This window comes from Passer montanus, unplaced genomic scaffold (assembly GCF_014805655.1).
Source record: "Passer montanus isolate IOZ18808 unplaced genomic scaffold, ASM1480565v1 scaffold31, whole genome shotgun sequence".
Taxonomy (NCBI): domain Eukaryota; kingdom Metazoa; phylum Chordata; class Aves; order Passeriformes; family Passeridae; genus Passer; species Passer montanus.
Window position 1 is genome coordinate 6,803,459 of NW_024367819.1, and position 17,124 is coordinate 6,820,582.

General features: G+C 38.3%; 1 protein-coding gene across 2 annotated transcripts in view; it reads right to left on the bottom strand.

Annotated features, from left to right (window-relative positions):
* The window catches only part of TRIO (trio Rho guanine nucleotide exchange factor), a 244,477-nt gene that overhangs the window by 185,194 nt on the left and 42,159 nt on the right, over positions 1–17,124 (bottom strand). The gene's annotated exons all lie outside the window — the stretch shown is intronic.

The following is a 17,124-nucleotide window of genomic DNA, read 5'->3' on the forward strand; positions in this document are numbered from 1 at the left end:
CAAGAATAGACATTTATTGGTTATGGTATTTTCCCTGTTCTCCACCCTTTTTTTTCTTTTTAAATATGCACACACTCTTACAACATTTTCATCACCTTATGGAAACACATATGCAAAAATTATACTCTGATAAAGTCATATTTTGAGACATTAGTTGAGACATGAGACATTTAAACAACCTTTTTTGTTGTTGTTGTTGACTATTCCTCCTCCCTCCCCCTTCACTCTTTGCAGGATATTTCATATTCCTTCTGTGGAAAAACTAGCCATTTACAATAAGATGTATGCCAAATAACCTGATTTGTGCAGAGCTTTCATTCTTTCAAATTCCCATTTTATTAGTTTGCAGCTGTAAGTAGCTTGAGCTCCAAATGCCTTGAGACACAGGAAATGTAGGATGAATCCCAGCTTCTCTAGCACATTACAATGCACATACATGAGATCTATGCGAGTAAGAAGGGGGAGATGCTTTTCTTCATCCTGCATTGCAAAAACAGTCAAGTTGCTATTCAGTCAAACGACAGAGAAAAAGCATTGTCCCCAGCTTGTTTTATACCACCCTTGAACTTCAGATGTGTGGCTGTCAGAAGCACGTAGAAGGGGGCAAATAAACTTTTACATCAGAGCATCTCCCTATTCTATCTCTTTACTGAGCTGATTTTACTTAAAACACTGATTAACATATGCTACCCGTTAGAAGGAACCGATTTGTAAGAAAAGAGAGTAGCAATGAGGAGTCCGCAGGGGAATTAAAGCTTGGGTATTTCACTTTCAGTACGTGAGCGGTTGCTAACAGCAACCTGTCTCCCTCCCTCCCTGCCTTCAAGGGAGAGCCAGATTAGCACGGAACGCCAAAAGGGATGTCCAACACACGTCTCGTTTGCTCAAGGATTACGTTAGAAATTCTAGCCTGAATTACTCTGAGCAGGTGTGTGCTCTCACCACACATGCCGCCTTAATGAATAAAAATAAAAATTAAAAAAAAACAAAAGGAAAAAAGCGCGTTTAAGACAATGGACGGCGGAGAAGGCGAAGAGGCGCGGGAGGCCGGCGGGGCAGCGGCGGGGGCGGCGGCAGCGCGGCTCCCCTCGCCGCCGCAGCGCATTACAGCACGCATTACATCACCGCCTTTGTGCAGGGCTCAGCCGCGCGGCTCGGGGAGCGCTGCCAGAGCTGCAGCCCCGCATCCACCCCCCACACCGCACGGAGGCAGGAAAAGAAGCGATCTGGAGTCACGTCAGCCTTCCTCTCCCCTCACTGCCGAAAATCCTCCCCTTCTGATCCCTTTGGGAAATTTCATTAGAAAGAAAAAGACCCTTGGCACGCTTAGCTTTACGAACGGATTTCAGACAAGAATAAACAGAAAGGATTTTGCAGATTGTCACGACTAAGAAAGGGAGATTTCATTCTTCATTTATCAAATTTGTTCTAGCAGATTATCTCCTTCAGATGACAAAGGCGAGCAGCCTGAATCTCATTAGAGCTACATTTAACACAGCTACTGAAGTACACAAATTTAACCTAAATCAAGGCTGGGTTTTCTTCGTGAACTCCAACTTAGTCAGCGCCTACGTTACTGCAATGAGAAAAGATTAACATCTTGCCTTCACTTTCTTCCATTTCTGCAAACAGCTACATGTTACTATAAATGCAGCATGTGCACTTTCACGACTCTGGTCAGAAGCACAGTCCCAAACTCAGCACCCAAATCCAGCATTTCTCAGCAGCTCACCTATCCTCAAGTCATGAGTAAATAAGCTTCAATCTCATTTTTATTAAGGATATGTAGCATATGCAATACCAAGACAGACAAGACAAAGCAAGCAGCTCCCAATGCTATTTAGGACAGAAATCTGCACATATAGTGCTCCAAAGACATTCAGATAACTGTTTCTACAGCTTTAATATTCACATGCAATGTCAAACAATTGGAATCTATTACAATAATGTTTCTTACAATTAATTACGTTTATATTTCTTTGGGAACAACAGTTATTTGAGAGTAGGGGCACTGCATTGTACTCCCGAGTGCACTAATCAAATTCTCCTTCAACTTAAAAAAAGATCATATACGAAATATTGCTCCATTTATAGACCAAACTAGTAAAAAGCTATTTAAACTTAACTGCAATTTTACTACCTCCTGCTACTTGCCAGCACAACAAATGCAGTCTAATAGTTGTGAGCATGCACTAATGCATGCTCAAATTTTTAACATCATAACTATGGACGCTGATCTGGTTGTTCCATTGAAGTAGCAAATATAGTTAGTTTTCTGCTAGCACAGACAGCAAGTATTCACCCATCAGCTTCACCCTTCTACAGCATGGGTAGTACAAAGATGCTATATGCCCAAACTATCCAGCCATTCACCTCCATAACACTACCTGCTAAATATCAACACTAGAAAATGTTTTCCTTATTATTTTATTTCAATAGAGGGCATTCCTCACATGGGCATGTTCAAGCACCTCTGGACCCATGCCTTTAAAGAACATGCTGGGACTTACGAGGCATTATACAGCATCCTACAGATACCATGTGATACCATCTGCAAATCAGGATAATGACAATGATTCAACCACTGGAAGTTACAGTATTTTAATTAAGTTCACAAAACTGGCCTAATTTAAGCTCAATTAAAATGAGTTTGTTGGTCTTCTACTACACTGACTCACGCTACAAAAAATTCTAAATGCATATGATTTCCTGGAAAAGCTCTTCAAGACAACAATAGGAGCTAACATTTTAATTGCATTAAAAAGCAGCTAAGTACTTTGGCATGTGTATGAATCCATTACTTCAGAAGTCTACAATGTATTTTAAAAGCACTAGGTAAGATTTTAACAATGCCTCTGCCTTCATGTCTTCAGTTCCTGACATCATTATAGATTCACAAAGTTGTCTCTGAAGATTTTAAACTCTAAAACCAATTAGCAGTCCATCGGTGTACTTCTAAGTGACCTAGCAAGCTTAATTAGAAATATTAACTTCTGTAGAGTAGAACAGTAACAAAAAGGGAATTACATTTCTCTAAAACTGTTTTCATCTTTGTTATTAACACACCCAACCCTTCTTATCCCATTAAAACACAAGTTTATGGCATCAGTTGCTATATTGTTTAGTTTGGGGTTTTTTTGCACATTATAAATAAGAAGCATTCTTTACTAAAGTGCTTTTGGTACAGAGCCACTTTTGTTGTACACAAGTCATTCTTACGTGTTTTTGAGCTCCAATACCCTGACATGCAATTCAAATTGCCAGCTCTCATATCTACTATTATTTAACAGCAAAATCCTGTGATATTAACTATGTCAGAGGTTTACTGAGTCTTTTTTTTTACCTGGCAGCTATTGTAAGCTTGAATAGGAAGTAGGATCACATAATTTTCCAGCACAAGCCATTTTGATATAGACAGATAATGAATATATTCGGGACTCAACACAGGGGGAAGTGTACTGAGTCCGACATTACATACCGGAGCACAGTTAGACTGCAAGAGCTGGACTGCAACTTCTCCATGACAGACTTCCCAAAAAGTTCTCATAGCTGATACACCTAACAGCCTCCTTTTTATGCTTCCCTAACTCAGCACAAGTGTATACAACCAGCATCACACAATGCATTTGATATTTAAAAACATTCTTCCCAAGTCCTTTCTACATTCAGTTCTCCTGATATACTTTATCCTCACTACCACTGCATCAACCTTGCTGATGCTGACGACAGGTCAGTTCATTGGCAGTACCTGACTATAAGGGTAATAAAAGCAGATGGAGCATTTTATCTACTGTCCATTTACATGCACCAAGAGGACTAGTCCAAAATTTACTGAACAGAGTCTGAAGTATATGTACAGCAGTATGAGATGTCTGGAGACCCTTTCGTCCAGCAGATGCTCTGATTCAGTGTATATCCATTCTCACAAGACATCATCTATTACCACACACAACTCAGTTGTATACAAATTTATCCCAATTAGCTCGAATCAGTAAACTGAGCTCTGAATTCAGCAACTGAAAATCAAGCACAAACTATGTGGCTTCTAACCCTTGAAAGAAGGAGGAGCAAACAAGCTAGCAGGATATGTTAGTCAGAACACTATTACTATCAGCAGCAACAAAAATGCCCTGGTTTCAAAGCAGACCTAAAGTGGTACTATCATCTCAGCATCTGTGCAGAGCTATTATGAAGTAGTTGAGACTGTAAAAAGCAAAACTGAACCAACAGGACTTACTCTGTCACTTGTGCTTGAAATAATGATATGCATGATAACATTAGGAACCTAAGTTACAGCACCACAATCCCGCATCTCTGCTTGCCTTCTTGAGAGCTTTGTTTTGTAAAGGAAGTTCACTTAAGATTCAAAAATCAACAAAGCTCAAGTTTATTTGGATTTATGAGAAAATACCTTGAATGAGTCCAGAAGAGTTCTGAAACAGGGCCAATATCAGAAGTTTAAGTTGCCTACCAAATATGAGCATTGCTGGCAGATGTGAGATAATCCCATCCTTACAGAAGGCCTGCTTTTGACCTCTTTGGGTAATTGACTGCCATTAAAATCACTTTTCAAATGTCCATTCTTACATTCAGATTTTTTTGAAGTGTCATCCGTCAATGACTTGGCTCAATGACTTTCTATGAATATAAGCTCTGACCTTATCAGACTTTTTTTACCTTTCCAATTTAGAGCATACTATTCCACATATTTTTTTGAAGTGTCATCCGTCAGGCTCTTGGCTCAATGACTTTCTATGGATATAAGCTCCCTGACCTTATCAGACTTTTTTTACCTTTCCAATTTAGAGCATACTATTCCACATTAAAAGGCATTGGTATTTAAAAATTTGGTTTCTCATAAAGGCTTCCAATTAAATATGACAGTCAAGTTTATTGTGGCTTCCTAGTTTTTGTTGCTCTTGAACTGTTTGAAATGGCTTATGATTCTGAACAATAGCCCTTTATCTCCACCGAATATTTGCTTTGCTGTATCGAAATAACTGAATCACTCTCAGATTAGTTATAACAAGAAAAAATTGCTTCTAGATAGGAAGTAAAACTTTCTAGTCTGCTTCAATTTCATCAGTTCAGCCCAGTGTTGCTATCTGGTAGTTTATCAGCACCTGCCAAGAGATTACAACTGAATTGAAGGCTTCATTATACCAGACACTGTAACTTCTTCTATCAAACATATACATGCAATATGATACAGATAGGGCAGACAGGAAGTAAATATTGGCAGCTAATGGACAAAGATTTAGAAGAAAGTTACTTGTAGTTTTCTAGAAAGGAGGTAATTAATTATTAGCATTAAGACTCAACCATTAAATGCTAACTCAGAAGTCCACTATGAAACTAAAGTACTTTAATTTTTCTCGTACGAACATCTGTGCAAACAGTTATAGATAGCTCATGAAATAGTTGTGGGGGCAAATGTGTGCACACATGCACTGGCACACACCAAAAGACAAGGAATGGGCTCGGTCAAGTTCCATGCAGTGCACTGTCACAAGCATAATACAGCGAAGATTCCCTTTTGGTGGCAGTGCCAGCTTAAGCCAGAGTTTTACAGTAATTACCAAAAGCAGGTTGGGGATTCTTAGTTTGATTAATCAGTACCACATCAGTAGTCTACTATTACCATGTTAAGTCAAATATCTGTAACTCGCCTTACATATTATATTGTTTCAAAAAATGTAGACTGAATTACTCATCTTTCTGTTCCTTAAGGGACAGACCAAAAGTCACTGGTTAACATCAGGACACTCCATCCACATGAGTATGTGCACCTCCAGCAGGAAGGCACAGGGATATCAACAAAGTGACTGCCTATAATTAACACACATGCCTGTAACAGATCACACAGCAAAAGATACATATAATATGGACTTGTTTTTTAAAGTCCCTTATGCTGAAACTGACAATCAAAAAAACAAGAGAAAATACGGTCTGCTTATTCAACACATGCCTCATATCTCTACACACTGATAAAGTACAGTAGGACAACAGTGTATTATTGAAGAGCTGGTTCTAGTAACTGACCATTGAGCTAATCCAGTTCTGAAATTCCAGCCCATTAAACACACAGGAATTAGTTACTGCACCCATATATTTTTATTCAGGGGTACCACACATTAGCAGCTCAGTTGAGTTTGGATTTATACATACTGTGGCATGCCCAGTATGTTACCTGTAAAGTTAACTTTTTAACTGTCATATGCCAGCTCGAGTCTTCAGCTAGGAAAGATCTTCAGTGGTTGTCTTTGTTTCCAAGAAGATATGCTTATTTCTTTTTAAGGGAAGCATCATGAAACCCTGCATTACAATAATATTAACCTGTAGCAGACAGGAGCACTTGTCGGAAAGCCACAGATCAAATTACAAAGGCCAAAATTACTGCATAATGCCAGTCATCTACAATACCATCCTCTGAATTCTTCACTCTCTAGAATAGCAGCTTTAGAGCAAGAAAACAACTGGCTCAAAGATCATCTTTAAACAAATAGTTGTCAGGTGAGCAATGCTATTTTGACACAAGCAGCCATTTGCTTATCTGTGTACATCCTTTATCTCTACAGTCTTCTTCCTTTACTTGGAAGTGGTATTCGCCCTGAACACACCACAGGCATTCCTTCTTCATAATGAGTTCAGTATCTGCATTTATGCTCCCTTCAGTGGATGACTAATATTACAAGCACGCTATTTTGATTGACACCTAATACCATAGCTGCCATTATCACTTACATCATATTAAAACATGAAGTGTTACCCACATCTATTTGGAGAGTAAAAGAATACAGAATTGCTTTGACACATTGTCAAGCACTGTCAAGATTCACCCACCATAGCTGTGTTTTCTGTTTCTCCATCTTACAAGGTCATTAACTAAGAACTAGAGATGATTTTACCACATTATAGCTACACATTCAATTTCATTTTGAGTATTATATAATAATATGCTAGTACAACACAAAGTTCAAGAAATACTCAAGTGACTTACCATTCAGAAGTATCAGTACACCAGTTTTTTGTTTTGCATCCCATTTATACGAACACATTGTTCATACCCCCAGATACTCAATACGTCTGCAGCCAACAGAATGGATAAGCTAAACAGTGCTTGGGAACAGCAGCAATTTAAACCCTTATGCCTTATCAAGAAAAATTAATCCCTATTTCAAAAAACTCTGATTTGAGTTCAAGACCCCAGTAAATGTGATGCAGTTTCCCTAAATGCTAGGTTTCTATGTTCTATTTCCAAGTCAAAACATTTTTCAATCTTGTCTGAGCAGTCAGATGAAAAAAGGTACAGTACATGTTCCAAATCCAAGTAGTCTTTGTCAATGAGTGTCTTCTGCCCGTACCCTTTGCTTGACTGTCAGTTTGCTTAACAGTTGCTCTGCCTGGATTTACTACCAAATAGGCTTTGACAATGATTGCTATTTAATCCTATGTAATACCCAGATGCAACTGTTCCCTGATCAGAGGACAGTTAAAAAACACAGTCTTCTTCCTGGCTACATACAAGCCTGGAGACACACACTAGAAATTTTGTAACTTCAAAACTCAATAATAGAAAATACCACTACTGTAAATAACAGCTGTTAATCTTTTGTGTATTTATCTGTGGCAAGAAAAATATTATTATTATTATTATCGTTATACATTTCCTTACTCCTTATCTAAAATTTGAGTTTAATAAACTGAGCTTTCTAATGCTTTTACTTTAGGCAATGACACTTCAATAAAACTGAAGACCAGAGTTCACCACCTGAGTGTCTGGACTTAAGCCACCCACCACTAACAGCAAAACATGCCATGTAATTCAAACTCAACAGTCAACCCACTCATCTTACACAAGCTTACTATTTCAGTTGTAGAATCTGTACACTAGCCGGATGTCCACTAACAATTCTCAGTTACTACTGCCACCTTTAGAGCTGTCAACTTCAAGGATCTGCAGGATTTTTTTGTATTTGGATCAGCTGTAAATTTAATCTAATTATTTGTTTTCATGCATTATATGATCTAGATTTGTTACTCAAAATACCTCAGTGTACACGAGCACTTGCTAGCAAGGGGACCCTGCATAAGTCCAAAATTATTTCCTTAATCATTTCATCTCTCCTTATATTTACTTGAAATAGATTACTTCAATTATCCCTGAACATTCTTACCCCAGTTTCTGAAATGCTTATCCTCCTGAAAAAGATACTGCCATGATCTAAGGTCAACATACACACTGCATTATAAAATGAAAACCGAAGTTAAAATATTTTAAGTTTATCTTGATCTCTAAAACACAAAAAATTCCTTTCCAAAGCAAAACCAAAAACCCCTATCAACACCCCAGTATTCGGTCTAGTTACTACTCTAAGTTATAAACCAATAACCTGCACAATTATTAACTGGCTGATAAATTCATCATTTCAACATAAGACATACCTAAGATTTAGATAACACTCTCCATCAACAATTTAATTAAGAACAAACTAAGCATTAGTAGGGTGAGTAACAACTCGTGCCTACAGCACCAGATGATAAAACATAAGATAAAGTACAGTGAAGAACAAAATATTCTGTCTGCCTTCACCTTAAATATAATGTTTTATTCTTTCAACATCTCTAATCAAAATTCAACATACCTGAATAATATAACCTATGGATTTAAACTTCTTAATGCCATCTAGGAGAATGAAGGATTACTGCACTCAGACAAAAGAAATTGGCTCATTTGGGTGGGTTGACAGGGACAAAACATGAAAAACAATGTAAAAATTTCATTCACTTCCCAAGAGCGACTCATGTGCTAGCACAAGAAATATAGGCCATAACTGAAGCATTTCAGGCAAACTGACTCAATGTCTCTACTCCAGGACAGCTCTTGTGAGGTGCCACATCTTATCAGGCTACAGTTTAAGCCCTATTCACAGGCAGGCCACTGTCTTAATGCTTCAGGGAAAGCAGAATTCTGATTTGGCCTCTGCATTACCTAAATTACCCAGCTTACACCACAGAAAAAAGTAATATGCTAATTTATTTTAAATTAGGCACTGACACTTCAGTGCTTCAAGAACTCCAAGACGTTTAAGATGATGACCTCAAATTAAGACCGTCCTTTCTCTCACACTGTTCTGTGGAATACTACTGCAGTACTGTACAGAAGTATTTTGGCAGACAAATACTGCAGCCTCCTGTCAGCACTGGTCTTCCACAGACTTGTTTAACGACTTATACAGCAAAATTAAGAACAAGCCAGATAGTTCCTGCATGCATTTGCCAATACTTTGCAAACCCTGCCTTTGGTTTCCAGGACTTCCAAACAAAGCAGCATGATTTTGTTAAAACACCATATTAGCTCATAAAAAAGAAAATTGATCTAAGAAAAGCCTTTTCTAAGCAAATCAAGACAGAATCTCCTTCTACTATTTTCCTGTGCTCATCATATAGCAGAATGCTTCCTGATGCACGTATCAGAAAGTGTGTCACTGGCAGTCAGCTACACAAAGGGGAAAGCATTTGATCTGTGTCACAGTCAGCGTGTCAATCCACAGCACTAATACCTTTCCCAACTAACCTAGGACACAGCCCGTCCTAGCTGAGGCCACCACAATTCCATGTCAGTCTACACAAAAAGAAAATTAATAAACCCCTCATTCTTCTTCAGGAAATGAGAGTACAAAGGAAACCAACAAGGAATCTCTTTCAGCAGTTTCCAGACAACATGCCTCTAACATGACTCAGGCACTTGAAAGAGTGTTTTACCATGAAACACTGCTCCATACATCAGCAATTACTTCAGTAAGACTATGCCAACTATGCAAGCAATTCAACTTAGAACAGGGTGCCAGGGTTTAATGCTAAACATGAATGCAGCTCACTGTGAGAGGCCAGTAAGTATCTGTGCAGTACTACAGCTGGCCTTGCCAACATCATATGGTCAAACCTATCAAAGAAACTATTTTCCCCCAAAGAAGTGGAAAGAGTCTAATAACACACTACCTAACTCCAAGCTAAACACAGATTATATAGCAAATTCTTTCATTTGCAATGGCAGGCGCATTAGGGCCAGGCCTGCAACTATTCACTTCCACCCAGCAACTGCCTGGCACAGCCTGGGTGCCCACACCATGGGGACAGGGAGGAAGGAGCCCAGCTGTGTCTGCTGGAACCCTGAGAGACCACCATCAGCCACTCACTCGCCCCTCAGCACACACAGACAAGTCTCCAAGGCACAAACCCACATCCTGTTGCAACAGCCTGCATACCTAGCGAAAGCAGCAGCACGCGTGCTGAAGCTATAAACTGACCACTGTCCTCAGTTTCTGTATCCTTTCATGGAGTCTCATCCTCCTGATAGTTTTCTATTTTTTCTTGAAGCATCACTGCAGTATTAAATCATCAAGCTAGAATTTACTCCATTTATCCCAATAAAATTTCTAAATCATTTTTTTTAGTTTACATGAGCATGTAAGAGAGAATTGGATTTGGGGGTAACACGTACACTTTTTACTAGTGATAGAAACAATTCTCATTCTGCAAATCTTTTTTTTTTTTTAATATTAAATCTTATTTGTATTTAATTCTCAGGACATTCTTGCTTAAAAATATTAAATGTCAGTGATTATTCAAATTCCTTCAAATTCACCCTTTAAGTGAAGGGAAGCTTATGACTTTAAACAAGTAGTCCAAAAATAACAAGGGTACCCAGAACATTTTAGGACCCTGAAAGCCAAAGCAGCTCCCACTGACTCTGCGTACCTTAGATCCTGGCTCCAAACACAGAATGGCTCAGATTGGAAGGAACCTTCAGTAGCTCACAGCTCAATCTCCTGCTCAAAGCAAGATCAGTTTGGAGGTCAGGCTAGGTTGCTCAGGGTTTAATGAAGTTGAGTCTTGGAAATCTCCCAGGGCCATATTCTACAGCCTCTCTGGGTGACTTCTTCCAGAGCTCAATTACCCTTGTAGTGAAAACCTGCCACATTTCAGCTCATGAAGGTTTCCTGTTCCTCCCACCACATGTATAAAGAATCTGATTTCTCAGTTCCCTCTTTCTTGGTTAGAAAGTTATCATTAGGTATCCCTGAAGCTGCCTGGTCTCCAGATTGAACTTCAGCCTCTCCTCAAGTGGCAATGTGTCCAATCCAACAATGTTGGTGGCTCACCAGCTGGATTTAACACAATACTCCAGATATTGAATACTGTGTGAAAACTGATAGTCTTAATGTACTAGCTAACTTCCTGTGGACACAGCCAGGACACTTACCCTTCCTCTGCTAGAGCACACTGCTGGCTCATCTTCAGCCTACTGTCCAACAGGACAGCCAGCAATTCCTATAGAGGGCTGCTATCAACCACGCAGTCCAGCACTGTAACAAACCACTACTGGTTGATCCTCTCCTCCCTGAATCTTCTTTGTAGGTACAAACATCTGGTAGATCTTGGTGGTGGAAAAGAAGGCTTTAAGGAACTCAACCTCTGCATCAGTGGAAACTGAACCACCCACGCCACTCAGCAGCAGTGCTTTTTCCATCCTTATTCTCCTTTTGTCAATGTTGGAGCAGCACTACTTGTGACCCTCAATGTTCACCTCTTATTTCAAGTCTAGCTGGACATTTGCTTTCCTTTGCATTGCTACCTGGCATTTTTTTCTGCAGATAAAACTCTCAAACTTTCTTGCACATCCCCTAATTCACTGTCTCAAGAGCTTTCCCCTTGAAGTGACTGCTCCTAAAGTCTATTTTATCTTTGGACCTAGCGAGAAAAATACAACATAACCATTTCATTGCGCATGGAAACATTACTTGTTGCTGCACAGTTTCCACAACCTGTTCCAACAGTCCAAGTCTACAGACCAGCTTTCTACAGCTACCACTGAGCACCTAGAAATATATTTCCTAAATGTATTTCTCATTGTTATAGTCTTATTTGCTTACCCAGAAATGAGCTTATGCTTAAAGCAGGGAACAATTAGAGGAAATGGTGAATCATCCCAGAAAACCCCCTGTATTTATCACACTATTAACCTTCCTGTTAAAAATCCAGGTGATTGCAGCAAATTGTTAAACAGATGTAGATAGATAGATAGATAGATAGGCAATAGACTGGCACAGTTAAATGCCCACAGTATCACAGGCCTATACATTGATGTCTGGAAAAAAAAATGACATGAAACACTAGCATTGTAAGCATATAAGGAAGATCTAAAAATTCTTCTACTGACCATTAAATCACAGCAATTTGTTTTCAACAATTAAATTTTGAGCTAGCCAGTCATCTAGTTCAAAACTGTAAGGTTATAGTAAAACATTATTAACTACTCTAGGATTATTTACTCCTGTCAATGGAGACCCAACAGTTCAGCCACTTGCATGCACTTCCCTTTAGTCATCTTCTGCCAAAGGTTAATAGACAGAAGGGCAGCTCTCCATAATTTTAAACACTCAGTCCAATAAAACCAATCCTAGAGTTTCATGTATGAAATGTTGTTTGTGCCCTTTTTACATATTTAAGTATAACAAGCCAAAAATCCAACAGATACAGTCATAGCCTGTTAGGGGAATTGTAGTGAATTTTCAGACAAATAAGGCATTCTACTTGGGAGGCTGAGAAATACAATAAGCATAATGGATGGTTAGATGAAAAGTGCTATGCTTGCAAACTACAGCCCACAATAAATCATCTTTCCAGGAACACATCTATCTTCCCTGACTGGAAGCAAAGTAAAACAGCTTTTAAAAGGGATTTTGCCAAATAGGTAGGTGAAACTACTTTCTTCTTTAAATAAAGACAACTGAAGTCAGGTGCTGAACTCAGCATTTGTTTTGGTTCTGACCACAGTGTCTCCTACTACTCCTATACGTAAAATAGCAATAGAAGCACAAGAGGAATCAGTTGTGCTACTGCCATTCCTAATTAATCACATGGCAATAATCAGTGCAGGTATCACAGAAAACATCATTTCACAAATGCTTCTGCTTACTATAGCATTTTTAGCTACTATGATTGTGATAGGTTTAGCTGCACTTGATTCAAGTGGTTTGACTTGCCAACACAGGAGAGAAACTTCAGTCTTCCAAATACTGCAATTCAGTGTTGGGAAAATCCTGCCATACTGCAGGTGAGCCAATACCCAATCTAATTTATATCTGGCAGGCTTGATTATCACAGAGAACACATGGTAGCAGACTTTAGGTAGTAAAACCCTTCTAAACACCACCCATGAAAAATTACTTTTATCATTGGAAGTCAGCTAATTGATAACTATTACAGTTCTGAACATTACAAAAATGTAATGTTTCGCATTACATTTTAAAGTAATGCTTCCTTTCACTACTCAACTTTTTGCATCCTCTCAAGAGATCTTAGCCTTAAACTTCTCAGTATAGTTTTTTAAATGACGCTTTTTCCATCATGGGCTAATCCCTACAATCCAGAAACTGTAGGCTCTGGCCCCAAGCAAAGGAAGGGAGTTCATCTCCCTCACTCCAGTGGCTCTGTGGAAGGGTTTTTACACTGTAAACTGCCAGATAACTGATCCATTTCAAGTCTACAGAAGTGTAATGGCAAACCAACAGATTACACTATCCTCACCTACATGTGACTTATGTGACTAAGCAGTTTAGTTGCATTCCTTGAGAACTGACAGCTAACTACTGGGTCAGCTCTGCACAACAATCCTGCCTGTAAAAAACAGTATCTTCGTTTAATGATGAACTTCCTGGTTAAGCACCTCTAACTTCTGTATACTTGAAACCTTCTATTTCAGTAGAAAAGTTTCCACTATCTAGTTTTCATCTTCATCCACTTGCAACTAACTTCATTTCATTTCCTTTCCATTAAAATAACAATGATTCACATTAAGAAGGTCAGTCCACCAAGTCAGTCACAAACACTTATTTTATTTCTTTTTTAAAAATCAATTTCATCTGCCATTGAAATGCATCTCTCTCTGCAAAAGTTATATAACTGGAAATATGATTTCTATCCAGCTAAAATATTTTCAAACAGCAATATCAGACCTGAATTTAAAAAGTGTTGATAATAACTCATTTTCTAAAACTGATCTGTCAACTCTAAGAATGCTATAAATGCTGACCTTGTTTCTCACATTGTTTCTAGCACCCTGAAGCTTCAGCTTTGGTTAATTGCATTTAGATATTATATGATTCTGTAAATACACACATTATTTAGCCATTACAAATATTTTAATTGGACTGAAATAGCCATTTCATTTCTATCCCATTGAGGTGACATATATTTAACATTGAAAATTAACATCAACCACCAGAACATGCTTTAAAGTAATGCTGTAGAATTAAAAAATGCCAAGTTATAATGGCAGCACTTTTTGTAATACTGCAGTTGAATCTCTCAATGATCTCTCTCCCTTTAAAGCTTCCTTTGCTTAATGGTTGAACTATTTTTATTGTAAATTTCAGATCAAATTGCAATGACAGATTGCCTTTGGATGTGTTTCAGGGAAATTAGCAAAGATTTGTTTGTTTGTTTTAAACAGATAAGGAGATAAACTAACAGGAATGTCTTAAAGTTGGCTACCTGTGCCAAGAACAAAGGTGTAGTATAAAAACAATTTATGACTTCTCTTCCCCACCCTGCATCCAAAAAAGCCCCTCTTGGCAAAAGGTATGCTTTGTAACAGAGATGGCATGAAACATAAATTTCTGTGTGAAACTCCAACTCAGAGAAAATGAATTTATGACTAGAGGTAAAAATTACATTAACCAAGTTCTTTAAAGCCTTGAAAAACCTACCATGCAGAACACTTAAAATGAACTTTGAGAGACTAATTTTAGAGCGTGAAATGCCAACCACAACATACAATCTAACATTCAGCTCTGTGTGCCTGATCAGTATGTATCACTAATGCTTAACAATTCTGTGTAGACTTAGAAAGTTCTACACAATTCTTTCCTAGTTTTTCAAAGAAAATGTCTCAAACATGTAAAATTCTCTGCAAACATACCTAGAAATGTTCCACTACACTTAACCAAATCTCAGGTTAAAAAAAAACAAACTTCTAAGATAAAATGGCTTTGGTATCCTCTGCCTTATCAAATATTAGCTCATGTTCAAGACGTAATATTCACAGAATGAAGGCCTGGTTTTGTTTTGGGGTTTTGTTTATTTGTTTGGCTAATGGGTGGAGGGGATATGAGATTTAAGCAGAGAACAAGAATCTATAGTATTTTCCTATGTTTTTATGGCAGTAAAATACTGAACTTTCATGTCCTCTTGGAATAATTTCCTAACCTTTACAAAGGGATCCCTAATTTCCAAGTACACACTCTTCTCTGAACTATCTACTTTAAGGGACTTTTAGTCATCCGGAATGGGGTTGACTTGACAACTGTGTAGACTCATTCCACACTCACCAATTAAGCACAAAGTACAGCCTGCATTGTAAATGCAGTTCTGGTGGTATCAGGTACATCAAGAGCCAAGGGTCAGTTCAGCCTCCATGTGCAGCTCAGCCCTCAGCTGTGCCAGTTGCACCATTGTATTAAATTATGCATGTACTGTAAGCAAGCCTACGTAGAACAAATCTTTTTAGACAGGCCAACAGCAATGCAATCAGACTGACATGAGCTGAAAGATGCTTTCGTTTTTTTCTTATGTGTTGGAGTACCCAACTCATGCCACTGCATCAATGGTTATCCACTTAAAAAAGGACTTCACAGTTCTCCAAAATAACTGTCACTGATTGGACTGGTTGATTTTGTTCTTAATGTCCATTTATCAATTAGTAAACTGGGGTTTTTTTAGCCCACACCCACACTTCATGGAATCCAAGACTGCTTAAGGCAAACAGAGGTTTGAAAAAAATATTTTAACTCCTAGAAGAGAGCTATCAACTCCATATTCCAGCTTTCACCAGTCAACTGACAGACTCAGACCTGATCAAAAGCAATCCACAAAGCTATTTCAACATGACAAATTCTTCCACAAAGATACATCTGAGTAAAAACAAACTCCATTTCAGGAGAAGTTTCATGAGAAACAGGACACAAGGAGAAACCAAACATCTACCTTTAAGCTGCACCCAAATATAATCCACCCCCAATAGTTTCTATTTTAATTATTAGCAATTTTTCTTCCTTGGCTTACCAGCCACTGTATTGCAACTGAACAACTTCTGAAATTCCACCGAGGAAAAAAAACATCATACTATACTAGACCTACAGGAATATTAATTTATAAAGTCTGGAAGATTTGTAAAACAAATGCAATAGTGAATCTGCATTTTTATTTGCCTATAGCCGGAATGCACCTTTCAAGACTGCTCCAAGTCATGAAGATAATCATTGGATAACCTACATAAACTCCCAGATGAATTAAATAGCCAACAATTCCTTTTAACACAATGAATTTCACACAAAATTCTCTGATGTTTGCAAAAATGAAAAGGCGCCTGGTTACAGGACACAATAAAACCTGTTTGAAACCTAAGACTGAATTTATGGATTATGAACAGGTGGAAAGCACACTTATAAACTAGGGATTTTGCACCTCTTGCCTGTATCTGTTCCTTCTTATACATTCTTACACTCAATTGCTAAACAGCATTGCTTTACAAACTTAATTCTAAACTATTCTATTTAAACCCCACTAAGAATTCTGTTTACCATTAACAGCACATATAGAGCATAGAGGAAGAGAGTACATACCCTTTCTGTTTGTGTGAGAGACCTTAGAGCCCAGAAACATAGCAATGAAATAGTCCAGAGAACTCCAGTAAAAACCAGTAAAATTAAAAAAAAATAAAACACCTAAATTTCTGCCAGGGAAAGAGTTGGGGTTTGGATATTTATCTTTTCTTTGTTCAAAGTTTGTCTATAAAACAAGCCAAAAAGCACAGGAAGGGACTTCATTTTTCCAGAGCTGGCCACTTAGCTATCTGACAATGTTACTATTGACTACTCCAGAGAGTTCCAACATCGCAACAGCAGCTCAACAGCAGCTTTGTCACACATGCACCTATCAGCCAGCAAGACCAGCAGCAAGCTTAAGGTTAATCTTGCAAACACAAATCCACTGGGCACAGTGAAGCCCAATCAGAGACTTCAGTCCTTTCCTCCTGTTATATGTCTTTGATATGTCTTT